This window comes from Schistocerca piceifrons, chromosome 5 (assembly GCF_021461385.2).
Source record: "Schistocerca piceifrons isolate TAMUIC-IGC-003096 chromosome 5, iqSchPice1.1, whole genome shotgun sequence".
In the NCBI taxonomy this organism is placed as follows: domain Eukaryota; kingdom Metazoa; phylum Arthropoda; class Insecta; order Orthoptera; family Acrididae; genus Schistocerca; species Schistocerca piceifrons.
In genome coordinates this window covers 441,318,131-441,336,625 of record NC_060142.1, presented here as the reverse complement: position 1 = coordinate 441,336,625, position 18,495 = coordinate 441,318,131, and the positions used below count along the sequence as shown (strand labels likewise).

Genomic DNA, 18,495 nt, shown 5'->3' with positions numbered 1-18,495 from the left:
CTGCGCAGATGTGGTTTGAACCCACAGATTTGAGAGGTTTCGCTCAAACCTCCAACTCCAACTTCCAGGTTTGCACACACCTCAGGTTGGTGCAAAACTCCTGTCCACACGCAACGATCTGTCTGCGCAGATGTGATATGTGCAGACATTTGCGCAGACATATCGTTGCGTGTGGATGGGCCTTTATAGGGGCTGTTTCATCGTATACGTTATCGTTGCAACACACCCTGGGAATCTGTGTTGAGTGAACCTCTTTGCTGTTTGTTTTCTCTTCACCACGATATTGAAATCTTTGGTTAGAAAAGAAAATAATGCTTTCGTTGGATGCGGCTTTATTTTGCGCCACGTATCTGAAGTTAGGCTTGTGAAGCCTTGGTGTTATAGGTTAACTAGTAACGTAAGTGTACGAAATATTTGTTTATGAATTTCATGTCGAAGCGGATGCTGAGTAATTATGTTAGGATCGTATCTTCGTGCTGAGACAGACAACATTTGCTAATTGATCACAAATCTAACAATGTGTTTACGATAAAGAATATTTTTTTCTAAACATATGTAAATGGAGAGTATTTGTCTACCTACCGAGAAAGTGCTTTAGCGTTGTCGTTGCAAGTGATACGTCCGTGTAGGCCAAAGAAGCATGTCTCGTTAAGTGTCAGCTTTCCACTTTCCATCAGTACATTTATACCGGCGCGGATACTGTATAATGAGTTGCAACTGATTTGATGCAAGAATATTTTTGCAAGTTTCATTTAGATCCGCCTGCCTCATCGTAACTTAAGCCTGCATATAAGATCACTAAATTTGATGTAGAGCACCATCACTGTGTTTGATGTTAAATATTAGCTATCCCTTTATTCCATTGAAAGGATTTAGTCTGTAAAAAGACTCTGCATATATCAAACTTAGGTTAGGATAAAATAAGTTTCCTGTCACGCTAGTTGTGACAAGTATTGTTCGTAAGTGATAGTTTTGTTTGTAGCGACAATAGCTTCTCGTGTGTCAGAAAGTCTGTGTATTATATTAAATAAATGTCAGCTGCCTCCGTTATCAGATGACATTTACGTATTCCTGCTATTAATTTTCAACTAATAATTTTGTAGTTTCATAATGCATATTCATTAAAATGCGTAGTGTTTATACCATAATGTAAAGAAGAAACTGAACGAAGTAAAATTTGTGTGTGTTTCAGGATGATCACAGACGTTCAGTTAGCTGTGTTCGCCAACGTTCTGGGTGTGACACTGTTTCTGCTGGTTGTCCTATACCATTACATTTCTGCAAACCATTCGAAATCCTGACTACTGCGATCAGGTGGTGAGTTGAATTCACTCGGTTACCTAATTGTGATTAAGAAATAAATACTCATTTGCTTTTACCCTTAAAAACGAAATATTACTGTCAGTCAGGAAAGTGAATTGAACAATTTGAAAATGCCATAAGTTTAAGTTCCAATTTCACCACATATTTTATATTGTTGACGTTTGATCAGTATACATACAATGCAGCAAAATATATGTCGAATTTCTATATTATGTTAATACGCTGTTTCCCAGTGTACCTTGCTGTTTGTTAATCTTAAAGAAAAGTGTATTAAGTGTTGATTGGTTTGCAAAGTGCGAGTTGTATGTAATTGACTGAGTGTCATTGGGGTTTCAAGTAACCAATTACATGGTGGAAAACAGACAGTGTGGATTTAGCTGTGAAATTTCTGCTTGCCTTTTCTTGGGGTATGCAGTATTGTCAGGAAGACACAGAGAGATTATCTTAAGTTATCATCACAGAAGTGAACCATGATAAATTGTTTTACTGTAGCTGGAAAGTGTTTCCGAGACCCATCTTTCCAAAGCATTCCACATACCAAGTTTGTGCTTGTATTGGAATACGAAAAAATAACTTAATTGCTAAAATAGCATACAGTATATCGACATCTACATGACTAATCACAATTCTCAATTAAGTGCCTGGCAGAGGGTTCCTTCAAGCAAATTGTCTACCATTCCACTCTTGAACACTGCACAGGAAAAACAAATGCTTAAAACTTTCCTTGTGAGCTCTGATTTGTTGTTTTATTAAGAACATCATTTCTGCCTATGTAGGCTAGTGGCAACAAAGTATTTTTGCTTTAGAAGGAGAAAGTTAGTGACTAGTTCCTCCATCATTCACACACTAGTAAATGAGTGATTAGTCAGTCCTCAAATTAAATTGCTTTTATTCTCAAAGTTAGGAGAATGCGACTTAAGAACTGCAAGTAAACACAAAAGTGTCAAACTCAAAACGAAGAGAAAACATCAGCAACTACATCAAAAGTCCAGGGAAGAAATATATTAATTTTTAAGCTGTACCTATGCTTTCCACATAGTGTCCCCCCCCCCCCCTCCCGATTTAGAGTGTAGCTCCTGGAATTGCAAGTATGTATAGCATAATCACCAGCTTCTTCTAGTGTAGCAGGTGTCTGTTGCATCGCAAGGATTTGTACACCTCATGAAGGTTGACACCAGGGTTGTATGTCCATCCCACTATTGGTTTGGCTGGAAGCTCCTGATGTTGAGTCCTGAACCTGTATTGGGATGTCTGTTATCAGCAAATACGCCAGGTTGACCTGCTCTAGTGACATTGTCGTTGCGCATTATCTCCACTGTGTGCTTGACATGTTGAGCACCTATACAGATCCAGAATATGGTGGTTGTAACAGTGGGTGCACTGTATCCATTCTTAACATGATGCGAGAGCATATGTTAAGATCGGAAACTGGTGAAGAAATGAAATTTATTTCATGTAAGCGTTTGCTTATTATTTCATTATATATGACTACAGTTGCTGAAGATTGATAAAATACTAAAGTACTGTTTTAAGATCCTTGTGTACAACTACTTTGTTCTCCGTGGCAGACACTGCTGAAGGGCATAACTTGGATATCTGAAATTTGACTTGCTGCAGCAAAATGGTACTTCTGTCTGCATTGGTAGGATGTGTGTCAAAGAAACAGATGCCAGACAGTCTATCTCCATTAACCATATTAGCTGTTGATGCTCAATGTTTGGCTTAAAATCTGTACGAAGGCCCAGTAAGACCAGCTGCTTGCAGAGGTCAAACTTTTTCAATGACACATAAGAGCAACCTTTAATGTTCTATGCCAGCATTCTTCCATCCCATTGCTTACAAGACGGTCTCTTGTTGTATGGTGGTGCGGGAAACAGCAGAACTCTGAGAGCTCATGGAAAAGTGTCAACTCGAGTTGCAGCCTGTGATCTGCAGTGACATAAGCTGGACATCAGAAATGGGAAATCCAGGTCACTTAAAAGCTCATTGCTGTTGTATCAGCTGAGATGTCACTGGTTGGAATTGCCTGTGCCCATTTAATGTGTCTGTCAACAGCAGTAAATATACAATGATACCCCTCTGATGGCGGACTCATGGTATCTGTATGGCAACGGGAGAAATGCCCTGTTGTCTCTGGACATCTCTAGCTGGCTTGTGTACAGACCTGTTCTCTTTACATTGCTGACATGCTACACATATTCTTGCTCACTGGCAGCACTCCTTTATGCTGGACCACAAAAACCTCTCCGTCAGATGCTAATCTCCATGGGGATTGAGAGACCAGCTGTCCAGGTGTTCTCTCAATATGTTGCACTGTGTTATGCAGAGTTTCACCTAATTGGCTGCAAAGTTCCTGTCTGGTTGCATAAAAATTTCTCTGTTCACGTACTGCGTCAATTTCGGATAAACTTCCAAGCTTTCAACGATATCCACTTTCCTCTTCATCAGGGACTAGTCAGTTTTAGTTCCTGATAAAGGTGATGGTGCCTACCATCAAAAGCGTGGAATTCTATTTAAATAGGATGTGTCAAGTGAACTGAGAAATTATTATGCAAGGATTCTGCTGTAAAAAAACTTGGTGGCCATATTCCTGTCAGGTTGCTGGTAAAATTGAGCTATGGGCTGAGGCAATGGTATTGGTAGCACCTCTGCCTACAGTACCTGTGATCTCCTCATTGTTCACCTTAATATGTGACGTACAGCAGTTTATTTCCAGTCTTTGGTGATGAACAAAATCTGCTCCCAATATTAGCTCAACCACATTTGTCGACATGAACTTCCACTTAAACATTCTACTAAAGCCTAAGTCAACTTTCACCTTACAATCACCATATGTTGTTAAGGGTGAATTGTTGGCTGCCGGAAGGTGGAGGGGCGTGGCTACAGTTGGTCTCCCTAGGCATGAATAGTAGCTACTTACTTCGAACTTGAATTGATCAAATAGCAACGTTTTGCTTTCTTGCCCTATACACACAAACATAGTTACTAGTCAAGCAAGCATGACTGGTTCAGGACCTGTGACATTTCCTTCATTTGTAATTTGGCGCACTTGTATAAACTTGTGGCCTGCTGTGCTACTGCAGGCCACTGCCTTAGTTGTACTCTGCACAGCATTAAAGTCTGATGTCAGTTCCGCCTGTGCTGTTTTACCAGTCTGTCCAGCCTTCTAACATTTTTGACAGCGATTTAAAGCATGAAGTAGACGTAAAACCTCCCCCCCCCCTTTTTTTTATACAAGGGGTCTTACTTGAGATTCGCAGCTGATCATCTTATCTGGCTGCTGGAAAACTCTGTTGACTTTGTCTCCGTAGAATGATGCCAGGTACAGGAATGTTTAAGCCTCTCTCTGTAATTGTGAAATAAGTAGATACGCAAACTTTACATTTCGTTAATGAACAGTGTATTTGAACTTGCTTTCCACATACCTATATGACTTACAGTAAGTCACTCACTCCGTCCAACATCAGAAACAAATTTAATTACCTTTATTAAAGAGCTGGCTTAATAACCATGACTGTATTTCACATGAATCATAAAATAGGTCTTGCCTCTACCAAGGCTGGATTAAGAGTTTTTAATATTACTTTTTTCAATTGTTCTTTTCACATAACAGTAGTCAGTGACACAATACGCACAGAGCTGCATAAAAACTCCATGGTTCTCCCATAAACATGGAATAACACATCTATGGATTGTCTGACAGGTACTCATTGGTGCCATTCGACCGCCGCCTCGACCTTCTTCTCGCGACTGATTTTAAACCTGCACACACACAGCCATGTGATGCACAGTATGTAGGATCTTACTATCCCACACTTATATCTAGAATGAGTTCGAGACGGTAGAAAGCTGAGTGGTTCTAGAATTTACACAGAAATTCTCGATTCACTACAGCCTTCGCCGTCTGTTCTGAGGGGTGGCCACCAAGCGCCACAACGTGGTTTCACCTTGGGCTCGCCAAGTGTTGAAGACACTCACCACACCACGCATGGAGAACACCCAACAAGTTGTGCAGTTTCTGAAATGCTCATGCTAAGCCTCTGGACCCTCACAATCTGCCCTCGTACAAACTGTGCACCTTCTCTATCCCACACATGGACAGCATGCTCACTGATACTACATGCACAATGCATGTATGTGACTAGCAGACATTCCTCTCCAGGTGATGCTGCTATTGAAAGGGTTTATATTGATAGGTCGGTGGTCATAATATTCTGGTTGATTGACATATTTCTCAGAATGCTTAATTTAATAACCTTTGTTCATAATTGTGTTTGAATTTGTGGTTAAAAGTTTATAATTCTGTTTCCAATATATTCTATATTATACCAATATATATTCCGTAGGCTGTTCTAACTTCAGTGGTCGTGTGCAGGCAGGACTGGGCAAACAGCTGGTGCAGAGGCAGGCAGGTAGGAAGCTGAGTGGTTACCTAAGTAACCTGGTTGAGCACCAGTGACTGTTGTGGGCAGGTGACACACACACACACACACACACACACACACAATGTATGTGGATTGGTCTACTTGTCGAGTAATCTGTACTACCTGTACCTGCTCATGAAGGAGCTGACAGAGACTTGCAGGCCCCACAGGATAACATAGTAACAGCTTAATCTAGAGCTTTTGAAATAAATCCAATGGCCTTGCAGTGGTAACACTGGTTCCCGTCAGAGCACCGAAGTTAAGTGCTGTTGGGCTGGGCTAGCACTTGGATGGGTGACCATCTGGTCTGCCAAGTACAGTTGGCAAAGGGGGTGCACTGAGCGTTTGTGGGGCAAACTGAGGAGCTGCTTGATTGAGAAGTGACATTCCAGTCTCATAAAGTGTGCTGACCGCATGCCCTTCCATATCCGCATCCAGTGATGCCTGTGGGCTGAGGATGATGCAGCAACCAGTCGGTACCGTTGTGCCTTCATGGCCTGTTCAGGTGAAATTCATTTTTCCTTAGATAAAGATTGACATTCATGATAATTTAACAATTGTTATTTTTCTCTCCAAAATAGTTTTTCACCTCAGTCATTTCTGGTTCCAAAATTTCTTGTTGATAAAGCAGTTCATGATTTCTATCCTGATATTACAGTGCCTGTTGTTGTCATTAACTTTGGTTTACTTCTGTTTAGCTGTTTAAATTTTTTCCAAATCATCATCGTATTAGGATAGCAGGGTGTGTTTTATTGTGAAGGAGTATCTGTCATTTATTTTTGAAACTGTTCTGCCTGTTCTGATGTGTCTTTAATATCAATACTTTAGGCACTGTTAATAACAACATGTAAAACTGTTGACCTACATAGATCTGTATATGTAGATTAAAATATATGTAATTAAAGCTCTCTTTAATTTTTCTTTCTCCATATATCTGATAATCCTATGGTGGTTACTAGTTCATACTTTGTTCAGCTTAAAGTTCCAGCGTTCTAGTATATAGTCCTAATATGGAGAGTGACAGTACAGGTTTTCTAACGGTGGGTAATCCAGGATGGAACAATGATAAAAGTATCGGACCTTTCCAAATGCTCTACCTTTGTTCCCATTCCCAATTTCAATCATCAGCTTGTGCCATCTGGATCCTTCCTACTAACATCACCTTTTCTGAATTGCACTGATGGGAACTCTCTTAGCAATACATGCTACATTCTCATGACCCTCCTGACCTCAGTCTTGGTTAGTCATTGCCCTTACCCACCTACCCAATTCCGTGTTCCCATTCCAACACTACATAGCCTTCTGTTCCACCAATGCACTCAGTCTTTTTACTTCTCTCCTTTTCCACTGCCCCGCTCGCCGCCTTGCCTTCCGTGTAAGCTGCCGACCACACCTAGCTACTCTACCCTATCTCCATCCCATCCCTGTTTGCTACCACAAGCTGTACTTTACTGTCTCCATCCCTACCTTGCTATCCTTCCCCGACCCAGCCTCCTCCTTACCCCCAACACACAGATCCCTTCTCAGTCATGTATGGTTGCTTGGAATCTGGCCTTGGCAGCCAGAGGCAGTGGTCATTTGTGTGAGTTGCATTTGTGTGGGATGAGGGGGGGTTCTAGTTCAGAAGAAGGCTTTTTGGCTGAAAGCTTACATGTTTAGCAGTCATTTTCTTGTACCTCTCTGTAACTCAAAATCTCCACTCTATGATGAGCAGCTATCTATCCTTTTCAGAGTGCATGTTTTCTTTGTTCCATTGTATTTTACTTTAATCAGACAGTTCAAAGATGCATTCAAAGAATTAATGGTGTGGGATCTGTATTCAGGCACATTGCCAGAGTTCCCTCAGTGCGCCATCTCCAATATACTTTCATTGATATCAAGACACCATCATTTTGAGAGAGTTAACATAACAGTAGTGCCTCAATCATACCCATGGTGTACTACAGTCTTTGTCAACTGCAGGACCGGCACTTTTGGTGGGGAAGTGGCCTCTCGTGGATGAAAGATACAGTCGTCATACTGCATAACTACGAATTAGTTTACCTTCTAGCAGTGCAGTTTACTGTAGCCAAACTAGAGTGTTTCCTGCAAAATATGTGGTGAGACCGCAGTTAGTGATAACTTTACACAATTTCTGCTTTAAATGCCTACCTAATCTGGGCATCTACATAATTGATTTATGTACTAGGCATGAACTTGTAAAGATTCATGTCATTATTAGCACAGTTTTATTCTGTGCAAGGTGTATGTATATGAGGTTGGAGACATATTGTACCCATAGTATCTGCAGTACTGGTTTGAGAACTGCATTTTAATGTTTATTTTTCATACAGAAATTTAACAGTATCTGTAATATGAAAGCAATGGGGAGGGGGAGGGTGTATTTTGTGGAAGCATGCTATGTGGTTGATATGCAGTAAATTTCATAGAGGCTTGCACCATTTGAGGACTGGTCATAAGGCTTCAATCACCTCAAAAAGTAAATTTGTTCTCATAAATTTTGTTTATCGTGTCAGTCCTCCTCTACATATTCAGTCTTCAACACCTCATATTAGTCCTCTACATATTCATACTTCAGTGCAAAATGTTTTTCCTGACAATGGGTGACTTGCCGAAGACCTTGGTTATGGAAGTCTGCATTTTGTCTGTTCTGGTACGAGTCGAAATTTGATACCTCAAAGAAGCAGCAAGCGTGAGCTAGGATGTTGTCCAGCAGAAACACCCCCATGGACTGCTTCCCGTGGCACTTTGTCTTGACAGCCTTCCAGTGCTTGTTTTGATTATTCATGTTGTCATCAAACACCCACCACTCATTCACGGTGATTAGGCAATTAAAGAAGTCATCTAGATTGACAAGACAAGCCTGCTACATTTCTAATGTCTCAGTTTGGTGGATTTAAAAAAAAACTGAAAATTGATTCATAACTGATTTTCACTTTTTCCGCTATTGTCTTGATTGTGATACCTTGGGAATTCTATCATCAGGGCCTTCACTTCTCTCTCTCTCTCTCTCTCTCTCTCTCTCTCTCTCTCTCTCTCTCTCTCTCTCTGTTTTCCCCCCTCCCCCCCCCCCCCCCCCAGAGAAATGGTCAAATGGTCTGCTACTTAGTTTTTCGTGCTGGAAGCATCTGCACCACTTGACCACTGCGTCATATGTTGATGCATTGTTGCTGTACACTTTCACCAACTCAGAAAGGATTGCTGCAGTGTTGCCCACCTTCAAATGCAGAAAACAAATAACAGCATGGTACTTCAGCTTATTAATGGGCTGCTCTGTTTTGTTTCAGCTCCTCTAGCAGTATTATGCTACTGTATTGTGCTGGGGAAATTTCAGTGTATATCAGGACTGCAGACACGTACCTCTAAACAAACAAGAAATTATTTATGTAACCTTCCTTACTGCCCCAAGATTATAATGAAAACTTAAATTTCCCTCGTGTATGTAGCACCGTTGAGTCCTGTTTGACTCAGGGGTACTATATCAGTATCTGCACTACTGCCAATACAGGTCTAAGCTTCCCATGAAATTGCCAGTCTCTCCATCTACATATCATTTCATACTAAGGCACTAATGCCATGAAACAAGATGTAATGCACAACTGGAAAAATATATATGTGGGAGCCAGTAATATGTACAATTAGTTACTTGCTCCAAAGATTATAATCACAGTAAATAATTGTGATTGTCATGTATTAAACTTCCACACACTTGACTAAAATTTGACAGGAAGAAGGAATGGGTAACGATTGCTTACTATTCCAAATGCTGCTGATACACATGTGGAAGTAGAAAAGCTGTATGTTATGTTAACAATGTAAAGTGTTACTTTCTTCTTCAGGGAGTAAAAAAAAGATAGGGTGTACCTTGTAGTTGGCATTTTTTGTACATTTGAAGTAGAGCTGTTATTACTGTATTTAGATGCTTATGCTATTTCATGCTGCTAATATTTTTACTTTGTCTGTTTGCAGATGATTACGACAGCGAGTACTTCGTATATCACACACGGACACGTATCTCTTCATTACCATGTCACTCGCATCCAAAGTCACTTTAGCATTTGCCTGTACAATTTCAGTGGGAATCATTGGGTATGTTCATTACAGGCAGCAGTATGACAGAGAGAAACTGCATGAGGGTGTTATTCGTGATGTGCAACAACAACAGCGAAGAAAGACTGAAAATTTATATCTCTTGCAGCAACAAATAGAATTGACAAAACAATTAAAAAAGGATGAAAAAGCATAATCAAAAATATTAGCAAAATTAGTCATTTCCATAGAAAAGCAATGTTTTGTATCATACAAACAAAGGAATAAAATGATCTAAAATAAATATTATTCAACTTCATATGTATCACTTGACAAAGTGAACTATTGACACAACCATAACAGTATCCAAGTTTATCATGTGACTATAACAGATCTGGTGAAAGAAGATTCATTACAGTTTGTCAGCTTGGTACGGATTTGTGCGTCTACATCAACCAGTCATGCGACACACATCCCTGTGACAAAATGTCAGTGTTGTGGCAGCTGTACAGCTGACTTGTTCTTGCACACAGTCATTTACACTTTAGAACTGAAAACTGACAACAGCACTGCTAGCTATTCTGATTTTCTGTTGCCAACTCTACTATAGATACCCTCATGTTCCAGTTCGTAGTAGTGCATGTTGTTACCTCAGATCATAAACACTGAAAGCAATCAAGGAAAGTTCCTTTGCTGGCAGCAGTAACAGCTCAGTGCTAACATCATTTTAAATTTATTGATGATAAGATGCCTAAAGGAATGCCAGAACAGGCAAGCAAAATGTTAAAGTTTAGAAAGTATGCAAATTACAGGAGGTGGCGTAAGATGCTAAGCATACTTTAGTATCGACCTCAGAGAAAAGAAGCCAAGTGCATGTAATAAATGTCCCACAGATGGGATGGAATACTGTTACCAGTAACCCCCACCACAATGCTTCAAAGAATCGAACTTCCATGTATAAAACAGCTTCAAACATCTGATTACCTCACAAATGAGTTAATGTGCTAAATATTCTATTTTTGCATGCAAACGAGAAAAAATAAAAGTTTGAAATTATGTTTAAAGTTTGTTGGAAGTTGCTAAGTGCTCTCATTACTAAACACTAGGTGAGTATAGTTTGAGCCCTATTTTAAGCAAAAGCTAGTTTTTCTTGCATCTCAATGGTTTTGATGTCATATCTCCTCAACTATGTGTTGCATGACATAATTTTCCAGGAACATTCAGTGGTATATGTGGATATGGTATGCAAAATGTGTTGCAAATAGAGTTAGAAGTAATAAATTAAAACATCTTGCATGCTGCTGAATTTGTACTGCATGAAGAGTGAAAATTAAAGAGAGCGATAAACTTTTTTCCTTTCACCATTCTTCGGATGTCAGTGAGGAAAAGTTTCATAAATGTTTATAAATTATGTGTAAAGCTCATTAGAAGTTCCCAAATTCTCTCATTCTCAAATAACGGCTGAATATAGTATGGGTAATGTACACGCCATGAATTACACTCATTTTAAATGCAATCAGTAATTGTATGAAGTACTGAAAATCAAATTTCTGTTGCTCCTGGAAAGTTCTAGATAGGGAGCCTGCAACTCAGTCCATGCACCATGTACTGAGTTAGGCATTTAGAGATGCATATGAGGCAGTAATTTCTCCAACATTACTCATAGTGTAAAAAAATAAAAGAATTCATTGCTAAGCGGAAACTTAATAGCTTTTGTTACACAGAATTAGACATCAGGACCACAAGGAAACTGAGAAAGTTTTCTGTGGGATTGTTGTGTGTGAATAAGACGGCAGTTTCAAAAAGGGTGTATTGTATTAGGTTTGTGTGAAAAAAATGAAACATCAGAATTAATGCAACCAGTGGTTTCTTCAGGTGAAAGATGGATTCATACACTTTAAACCGTGAACAATTGTCAAATGTGTGAGAGTATTATTGGCAAACCCATACACCAGTCAATTTTTAATTGTTGTGCTATGTATTGCTGTATTGTGTGATGTTGCTCCATTTGTGAGAATAGTGAAGAACATGCTGTTACTGTCTTCCCTCCCTGTTTCTTACATGTAAACATGATGGTGCTGCCACCCTTCCTATTTTCCAGTTAACTTTTGTGGCAATAGATCTATTGACAAATCTTTGTATTTTCTGTAATGCAGAACTGCCTGTCATCACTTTAGACAATGAACTTTTTAAATATTTATATTATGTTGGTCATCATTGTAAAATATTTATTGAATGCATTTCCACAGCTACAGTAAAAAAGTGAATGCAGTGCCTTGTTCTTAGGTTTGGTAAAATTAGGATTTCATGAACTTTAAACAGTACTCCTGGAAGTAACTATCTGGCAGAGTCTAAGAGTAAGACAGTACCTGGTGTGTGGTTCTGGTAACAAAAATGTTATGTATTAATAGTAGTAACAATATTTATTCATTTTTGATAATTTTGAACAGTCTTTTCTGTAGATATCTTGTCTTTTTCCACACTGGATTTTCCATTGTTTCATTTTCTATACAGTCTGGCACACAGAATGGAGATATTAGTACCTAGAAGCAAACGTGTATAATTTCAGTGGAAATAGTGCATTATAATCTTTCTACTCATGAGGATCACCCAGTATGGAGCAGGAAGTGCAGGGTTTATAATAGAGAAATGAAAACCCAAGAGTTGAAAATTAAGATACGCATACCCTACGATGAAGCTGAAAACACTTTAAGTTATGCAACTTTCGGGGTTTGCTGCTTCTTTCGCGTAGGCCCTCAAGAAGCTAGATGCCGAGTCGGATGCCTTCACACAAACTTGAACCACAGATTCAAGTATGAGTACAAGCATTTGTCCATTTAACTATGGAGGAAAAGCTACATCTGTTCCTAATACATTCTCTACAAATGCAATCAACTCTTCCTGTAAGTTATAGAGAAGTCACACAAAGTCATTAGAAATCAAATAAAAGTGGCAGCAAAATCCTTGGATCTGTGAACGTTCTCCTTTTCCAGTTGTGACTTTATGGTCGAGGAAACTGACATCCACATACAAGTGCCACAGAGCTGGGCATTGTCTAATGTTCCCCATGAACCCTGGGGTAAATCACCACTGCCTACAAAGAGGGACAAGGACAACCATTGCAAATCAGTGGCTCCCTCACAGGCTTCTGAATTTGCAGTGGAACTTACGTTGATACCTATCACACTAGGAAAAATTAAAGCTGTTGACCCAAGAGAGATAATTCTGCAATTGCTTACAGGAAACTTGTTTTAAAGTCGCCAACACACCAGAATTAAGGGGCTGTCGCTTCTATAGGAAGAACTATCTCACAGGTGACAGGGCTGAGGGTGAGGTGGCTGTTTTTGTTGAAATATGCCACTCCCCTCCTGTTCCTTTTGCCACAGCTATACAAGCAGTTCCAGTGGAAGTTCTCAGACCAGTCAAGATCACAGTGTATTCCTAATATGTCCACCTCATGATCTGTTCGATGCAGATACTCTGGTAGAGATCTTCCGGGCACTCAACCACCAGTTCCTCCTCATGGATGACTTCAGTGCACACTATGTGCTGTTGGTTGTGGCTAGCTATTGCTCCAGGGGTCAAACTATCAAGCACCTCATTCATTTAGAGTGTATGTGCCTTTTGAACTGTTGCCATCTGTCCAACTTTTCTACTACAGGCCTTTAAGCCACTGATCGTAGTTTTTGCTCCCCAGCTGTTGCAAACTCAGTTCAGTGTGCATTTGCCAGAGATTTGTATACCTGAGACCACTTTCTGGTGGTGTTATACCTGACTCAGACAGTGGTCGACAGAAGATATCACAAACATGGATCTTCAGAGGACAAATTGTTTGCAGTATAGTCAACAGGCTTGCTTCGAACAACAGGAATGTGCCGGGGTGTGGATTGTCACCTGTGTGATCCAATGAGCTGTTGGCCATTCCATTCCTCAGTCTAGCAACGACCTCAGATGCCTGTCCCGTGGTGGAGTGAAGAATATCCTCAGCATTTCAAACACCATCTAGCTGCAGGAAATGTGCCTTCAAGTCCACGAGATCACAAGCGAGGTGTGTGATAAAAGAATGGAAGAGGAACATCTTGAAGGAATTTGTGAGTTCTGTACATTTTAGTGCCCAAGTTAGGGGCTCAATAAGATTAATTTCAGGCAAGGGCGGTACACGTCCTCTTAGGGCCGCGTTGAGAAGTGGAGGCTTCATGGACGCGCCTAAAGACACGACTCAAGTTTTAGCTGAATTCTCTCTCTCTCTCTCTCTCTCTCTCTCTCTCTCTCTCTCTCTCTCTCTCTCGTCACTGCTTCACCCAGAAAAACTCCTGGCATGTTCTGTAGGTCTGTGTAGATGAGGAGACTTTGCTTCTCCTTGTGTAATGAGATGGCCTATGACCTTTCGTTCACTATGTGGGGGTTGGAATTGGCTCTGTCTGCAGCCAGAACAATGCTGTAGGCCACATGAAATTCAATATGCCATGCTCCATCATCTGTACCCTGCAACCAAAGACAATCTCATATATTATTTCAATCAGATATGGTTTCATGGACAGGTCCCCTATCACTTGGAAGAAGCAATATTAATGCCCTTATTGAAACCAGGCAAGAGTAATACCAGCCCTAATAGTTACTGGAGTAGAGCCCTCACCAGCTGTATGAGTAAGACGCTAGAGCACATGATCATACGCCACCACATCTTGCTTCTCATTCAGTGATCACCTGTGCTGTTCACAGTGCTGTTTCAGGTGATACCATTCTGCATTAACAACTTAATTGTACTGGAGATAGTGATACAGGAGTCTTCCTTGTGCTGCAACCATTTAGTCGGTGTGAGCGGTTTTTATCTTGAAAAAGCATAAGACACCATCTTTTTTTCTTTAAAAAAAAAAAAAAAAAAAAAGATAAAACATCTTTGCCAGTTTCCCAAATGGGGGCCATGTGGATGTGTCTCACATCTTAATCAGTCATTCCATGAGGACGGGTGGTTTCACTATCACATTGGTGAATCCTTGCGCGATTGCTTTGTTCAGATGAATAGGGTCCCCTGTGGAGGTGTACTATGTGTTACTATTTGCAATCACAATCAGTGGCATCTCCTCTGCAGTCAGATGCCCAGTTAAAAGTTCTTTGTTTGTGGATGACTGCAATCTTCTACGCCTCTTCCAATCTTACTGTGTGACTGAGGCAACTCCATCTGATAATGAGGAGGCTGCAAAATTGGGCCAATAAAAATGGTTCTAGATTTTCACTTGAGGAGACTGCATGTATCAACTTTAACCATGCTCGTGCAGCTTTCATCCACCAGAGCTCATGAAGGGGAACACTATTTTAATGTTTAAGGACAGTGTACATTTTCTAGCCTACTATTTGACCCAGAATTAACCTGGGTCCTTCTCCTAAAATACGTGCGAACAAAGGGATTCAATCATTGAACATTGAAAAATCTCTCAGCAGAAAGATGTGGAGAGCTAACAGTTTGCAGTTTTATGGGTGACTTGTCATATCACAGATAATCACAATGTGTTTTAGAAACAGTCCATATTTCCTACCTCAAGATGTTAGACACTGTCCACCTTGAGGGCATTTGGACATAAACTGGAACCATTTGGACAGTGTAGTTCAGAGTTTTTTTGCAGAGACTGGTGAACCACCACTCCGAATTTGGTGGCACCACCTTGTTGCTCAAAGACCCTGAAAATCTGAGCATTGATTCAGTCATTGGCATTTAGTGTGGTGGTCCACCCCAGTTCTCAGCAGCTGTTGAGGAATCGGTTCCAAGTGACCAAGGCACTCAAGTTAGATGCTACCAACTTATGGATCTGGACGCATCAGGAATGGAACAAATTACCTCGAAGTCTTCAGAGGCCCAAAGCGATTTTAAATCTAATGCAATACAATAAAACTTTTACTCTAGATTACGTTTTTAGGACTTCTTACAATTTTATCAATGTTTATACGGATGGATTTCAGTAAGGGAACACCCCCAGTTCTTCAGCTGTTTCCGCTGAAAGGTTTAGCCAAGTGTGTTTTGCGGAACAATTTACCAATTATGATGTGGAGTGAAACGCTATTATGACAACAATGGAGGGGATCAGAGGCAGACCCACAAAAAAATTGGCTTCGCTATTGGTGAATACATATGTTTCAAGTGTGTGCCTTGCCCCTTTGTCTAGCTGTCATAATAATACACCAACATTCGACCATTGTGACTAGGTGGCTAAAGGAGTCGTAGTGTATTGGTCACCGTGCTTCGGAGGGCTATTTGAAAGGGTGTGAACAGATGCAGAACACAGTGAAGGTGGCCCCATGTTCAGAATGTCATCCACCATGTTAAAATCTGATTCGTGATTGATTTTTACGGTTTCCTCTGTAGCCTCAGTTGTAATTACCAAGTGCTGCTGGTGTAACTAACTGTACCCGACATCCCTAGTGATTCCCGATTCTTCACAGAGAGATGTACTACGTACACATGAGATACGATTTCTGTAAGACAAAAACCAAATTTAAGAAACCGTTTTTCACAGTTGTGTTCACATTTTAACACTTGAAGTGGTTTTGTTAGACTGGTCAAATATCTGTTTTCCGATCACCAGTTATTTCTGACAAGTGGCCTCATGAAATCAGCTGTTCCAGTTTCTCATTTAGTCAACCCAATGGCTGTTTCTCTTCAAGTAAAAGTTTGAGGTAGACAACTTTGTGCTCATTTCAGTATGTCAGTATTGGTACAAGGGTGCTAGGAGATCACTCTGCATCGTTGCCGGATGTATCCAAGATGGCGGTGACGACTTCATCTAAAATGGCATTGTGTATACTTGGAGGCAGCGCATGACGCCATCCAAGATGGTGGTGGTGACGTCATTCAAGATTGCGGATTTGGCAGGAAGTTTGAATTTTGGTGGGAAAGTGCTACTCCCCCAGAAAAAGGCGAGAAGTTCAAATTCCAACAGGATAATGCACCACACCACGGTTACCTCTACTAAGCAAAGAAAATCGCTCGAAGATAGCTGACTTGGGTTACCTCCATTAACCGAAGTCAACCGACCACTATTTTGTCCTACGAACTGGCGCCAACATTGAATTTTGGCAGTAAACAAAGCTCACTTGGCATTTCGCTGCTAAGGTAAAAAAATGCTGGCAAAGAAAGCACACTTACACTAACCTCACTTGCCACCTCTTAATGATTTGTGGAAAAAAGGGCTTGTCTTTATTATTTAACCAATTTCGTGCAGATGTGTTCACCACGGACTGGACTCCAACTGGCTTAGTACATTTCGCCACCAGCAGAGGACGCCCTATGACGTCAGGTGATGACGCAAGTACCGTTAATCAAGATGGCTGCATACATTTTGTTCGCCATGTGCTCTAGGACACAGCCACTGGACGGTCCCATTGCGTAATCCAAGGTCGTCTGCTCTCTCGCGTGTGGGGCCAGCGACTGCTGACGTCACAGCCTCCACCCTCCATCCTGCACATTCATACCTGCGCCAGAGATGGGCTTCTACTACTAATCCAACTGAACACCTGTGACACCCACATTGCTCATCTGATGTATGAATTACCTAAGTACTTAATTCCAATTCAGCCTTAAATATTTTCAGTAACTGAATGTACCATTTCTATATTCAAGGATCAAATGAGAAGTTGCACATTTTCCCACTAGGAGCACAGTGTTCTTTCGTGACGTATCATCCCCCGTCCCCTAAAATGCTGCTCTCCTATTGGCTACTGCATTAGTAACGTGATTCGACTTCATAGAACCTAGGACTTGGAATCAATTTTAACAAATGCCACACCCACCTGTACTTGGAATAAAATAGTTAAATTCTCCACCATGATCCTCATCCGATCGCCACATCTCCCTACCAGTCCAAGTTGTTGCGCTAATGTGCATAGTGCATGACATGATAAAAGATGGTGGGGCGAAATTGTGAGAAAACGACTCTCTGTTATGGACATCAGTTTTTATTTTGCAAGAAATGTCTCCACCACTAGGTCTAAGAGTCCAACTGACGTAGTGCACAGTACTGGCACCATATGGTGCTGTCTTCCCTCATGTGACATATTCCAAGATGGTCTGGAGGGGAAAATAGCCCGAAAATGATTCAGCCTGCTCTTAGCTGCTGTATAGAGTAAGGAAGGAGTGCACTCCATTTATTTTGGAACATTTAGGGATGGAGTATATTTATCACACTGATACAAAACGCGCTCTGATATGCTTGGGTTCACAATACACAGTCTACAGACATAAAACTACTTCTAATTTACCAAAATAATTTCAGTACAGACCTGCAAACTGCTCCTAAATAATGCATCACAGTGATGTTTAGACACATTTAGTACCCGTAAACTGACCAAATAACACATAGCACCGACTACAGACCTGCTCGCAAAATAAAGAAATCAATGCATGCAAACACCCTCCGCCACCCCCTTTCTAGTAGAGCGCACGTGCTGCCCCAACGAAGTGACGTGGCCGTCATCTGCCAAACCATACACAGACGTCCGTTCACGACTGCGCGCTCCACCACACCTGGAAGCTGCCGCCGAACACAGGTGAAAGTTGTCTCTATACAATCTCCGTTATACTAATGTCACAGAATTCCAAGGCGCGCTCACATGAGATGTAGTGACGTAACAAGACTGTTACGCCACACGGTAGTAGCCAAAAGAAAGGCACGCTAGACTAAAGCTGTAGCCGATAGTGCACGCACGGCAATAAGCATACGGGCGT

General features: G+C 40.9%; 1 long non-coding RNA gene across 1 annotated transcript; it reads left to right on the top strand.

Annotated features, from left to right (window-relative positions):
- The first annotated feature begins 243 nt into the window (after positions 1–243).
- LOC124798308 lies at positions 244–9,733 on the top strand. Its single transcript, XR_007016934.1, has 3 exons — positions 244–397; positions 1,193–1,317; positions 9,717–9,733. It is a non-coding gene; the product is annotated as an uncharacterized LOC124798308 (long non-coding RNA).
- Positions 9,734–18,495: the final 8,762 nt, after the last annotated feature.